Source organism: Plasmodium gonderi, assembly GCF_002157705.1.
Source record: "Plasmodium gonderi DNA, contig: Chr02, whole genome shotgun sequence".
NCBI lineage: Eukaryota > Apicomplexa > Aconoidasida > Haemosporida > Plasmodiidae > Plasmodium > Plasmodium gonderi.
The window spans coordinates 150,328-154,695 of NW_021628926.1; positions in this window are offsets into that span (position 1 = coordinate 150,328).

Below are 4,368 nucleotides of genomic sequence, written 5' to 3' on the forward strand. Positions count from 1 at the left end.
ATGCTTGTCGTTGTGGTGCTTGTCGTTGTGGTGCTTCTCGCTGTGGTGCTTGCTCCGATGATACATTTCTTTGTTCATTATTTTCCATAACACTGGATGTACTTTGTGAGGGTGCATTCTGTTCCCCGTTCATAAAATCATCACTAATGTTAAATAATAATCGATTATTTCCAAATTTTTTGGCTCCATTTGCAGCATCTCCTTTCCACTGATCATGGTATCCCTTAAAAGGAGGAAAAATAAAAACATAAAAAAAATTGAGTAAAAAGTCAAATTAGAGGACTGTGCTATTAGCACATGAAAGTGAAAAGCATAACTCCAACTTGGACATGTGTGTACATTTAGTCCCAGAATTTTTTTTTTAATTTTAACATGTACAAAATATATAGACGCATGTATACATGAGAGAGCATGCATAAAATATATAAAAACGTGAACATATGAATATGTTAATATATCAAAGCACTCATGGCAGGACGAGCCTCTGTCGTATGCATTATTACATCCCAACTAGACAACTGTATGATCAATATTAAAACAGAAAAGATACTACTCTTAAAAAATAACTTCATTCTATTGTTCTTGTTTCCCTTCTCTTTTTTTCTATCTCTTCCTTCCCAAGATGTATCATTTATGTTCTTAATTTTTCTGCATCCTCTGTTGTACTTATGCGAAGTGCTGCCTCTAATACTGCTGCTACTCGAATTAGACATTTTAAAAAAAAAAAAAAAAAAAAAAACACGTTCTCCTTTTTATCTTATTATTTCTATTACTGTTGTTATTACTATTGTTAATACTATTACTGTTGTTATTACTATTACTGTTGTTATTGCTATTACTATTATTATTTTTTTTAAAATAACTTAAGCAATTTCAAAATAAAGATGCCTGAAACAAAAAAATTAAATAAAAATAGCGATGATAAGGGATGGGAGACATAAGCAAACATTGGAAAAATCAAAACTAGTAGTTTTCACAATGGTTAATAATTTCCAACATTAGTTGGTAATTTAATCAACAGATCATTCATAGAACTAGGTAACGAATCATATGAACATATAATCAAGAAGCGTCCATTCATACAATGGTCGATGTATATTATTCGACAATAGATTTAACACATCTTAGAACTCTTTTAACGCAAAAAATGAACACATACATTGTGTATGCATTGTGCATACATTGTGCATACACTGTTCATGCATGGTTCATGTCTTGTCGTGTATGAACTGCACATACAATGTACAAGCTCCAAAATGAGACGACCCCAAGACGACAAGAAAACAGCCAATGTTAGGAAACGTAACACGGGTGGTTACATGCAACAAGCATTAGAAAATAATCAGAAGTAGTAAATATATCTTAATGGTAAAACATGACTTGCACTACACTACCATGTAAAACAAATATAAGAAATATACATAAATACATATACATGACAGTATAGTATAGTATAAATTTGAAGGCTCCTAAAAAAATATGTTATACATGTATATATATATATTTTTTTTTTTTTTTTTTTTTTTTTTTTTTTTGGGGGTTTTCTTAATGCTTACATTTATTTGATGCAAAAAGAAAACTGGCAAAAATTACTTACATAGCAATTTTTCAACTTCCAAACTTGGGAAATGCATATATATGTATATGTACATATATTATTATACGTTTTTTATCATTTCAAAAAGCAAATGGGGTTAGTTTATCTTTATCAGTCTTTCCTTTTCTTGTTTTCTATTATTTCTTTCTAATGGGATCATTGAAAATATGAAAAGGCTTGTAAAAAAATAAAAAAAAGCTAATTCGTCATTTCCTAATATTGTATATAATATGTAATATATATATATATATAATTTTTTTTTTAATGTATATGCATGTACAAATACATTATAAATAAATATATTTACATTTATAGGACAAAGTTTGATACTTATTTTTTTTTTATATATTACGGTTCAATCTTACATGATATAATAATTAGTGGTAGAACCTAGCCTTTTTTTTTTTTTTTTTTTTTTTTTAAAAAAAGTATAAATTATATATCTAAACTACTCTTTTCCTCTTAATTTTTTATATATAAAAAAAAAAAAAAAAAAAAAAAAAAAGAATAAAAACTATTAAATACAAATAAAGGCTAATATATTTTGGAATAATATCTATGAGCACCTGGATATTTGAAGCTTCAAAATAATAATAATGTATATGATAATTTATCTACGCAGCAAAATACGTTTTTTTCAATATTGACAAACATATTTCAGAGAAAGAAAAATAAAAGTTCCCTAGTAAGATATCTAATAATGATATAGTTCATAAAATACAAAATGTTCACATAAATAAATGTACAAATTAATTGCAAGTAAAAAGCAACGTATATTTTTTTTAACTTTTGTAAAATAAAAATATGCTTCATTTAGAATGCAATATGTCCCAATGCGTTACTTTTCCTAAGTCTGTTTGCCATTTCGAAAAAATAAAATAAAAATAAAATAAAAATAAAAATAAAATAAAAATAAAATGAAATAAAAATAAAAATAAAAATAAAAAATAAATCGTAACAGTAGTAGAGTAGTAGTAGTACGAGTTGCAGTGGTAGCAGAATAATAACATAAATAAGGAATCCAAAGAATTTGGAACACTGGGAACAGTATGAATAAATAGGCGCATACTTGTATATCTGTATATACATATATATATATCTATATCTACTTATGCATGTATGTACATTTTTTTCTCTCATTTTCGCTCAAATAGAAGCATTATATATTCTCGCAAATTTTATACCTTTTCTATGTTCGGCCCTCTCGTGAACAATCACCCATAGAATATGCATAAAGTGTTATAGAAAATTCTTGTTATTATGATTATGGTGAAATATGACTTTGTGCTAAGCTTTATGTATTCATAAATTAGGAGAGACGTAAAAATAAAATAAAATAACAGTAGTAATGATAGTAGTAGTAATAGCAGCAATAGAAGCAATGGCAGCAGTGACAGTAATAATAACAATCGTTTCTGAGTGCATATCAGACGAGTATATTTTCGCGCAGCAAAGAAGAATAATGTTTTTATTAATCCTAGAAACTTCTAACTACATTTTTCCAAATGCAAAGAAGAGTGTAATATGTGTGTGTTAGCCATGGGGGAGGCAGCGTAAAAAATAAAAATTGGAAAAATCTTTAATAGTGTTAAATAATGGAACTTAAATAAATGTTAAAAATAAACACCAGCTCAACAATTCTATCTTATCATAACATTTCCTATCCCCACTCCTCAATGTAGTAATATTTTTGATAACACTAAGCTTATGTAACTGAGAAAAATATATTAAACTTTTTACATTTCTAAATTCTTAAAAGAGTTTAAACAACTCTAACTGGTATGCATTTTCCTGATGAACAACCATAGGGGTAGTAAATATGCCACGAAAGTTTTTATTCTCTTTATCTATCCAGAACTGGCATTCATTATCTTATATAGGGATAAAAAAAAAAAAAACGTAACGATCTAAATTTATATTACTCATTTCATCCACTTTGTTAATTTTCTGAATTTATATATGTGTATCCCACGCATGCAATAAATGGTATAAGTCTCTTTAGACATGTGAAAATAAAATAAAATAAAACTTAATTCTGCATCTGTTCCTTTAAAACGGATGTGACGAATGGGGTGATGAAAATACAACACTCCCCGCTTCTGCGAAAAAAGAACTCACTTTTCGAACCCATGATATGATTACCACACATTCGTCAAATACTGGGTTGCCACAAAGCAGGGACTTAAGCAAATGCCATTTTGAGGGTTGCAAAACTTATACATTTGAAATGTATATATATATATTTATATATATATGTATACTCATGATTCATGATACGTTCATGTAGCGTGTACATCAAATGGGGAGTTCTTGTTCCATCCCCACAAGATCGGTTTCATTTTTCTAGCATTTTAGAAATGTCTAAGGTTGTATAAAAATGTAAATATGTAATAAAAATCATCCTAGTAGAAAACTCCACCCCTGTCATAAACGGTCATCATATTATATGCCAAAAAGTGGACTACAAAAAATTGGATTACTAAAAATTGAACTACTAAAAATTGGACTACTAAAAATTGGACTACTAAAAATTGGACTATTAAAAATCGATGGAAGGTGGATATACTTGCACTTAACATGATATTATTTTTATTTGGAAATTATGCATTGATTTTGAAACAACTTAGAATAAATTTCCCATATATTTCCCCACTTTTTTTTTTTTATTATTTATTTTCATTTTATTTTATTTTTTTTTTTTTGGTAATCCTTAATTGAAACATGGTTGTAAATAAGACACATGCAACAACTATGTAAATGTCATGTATGAA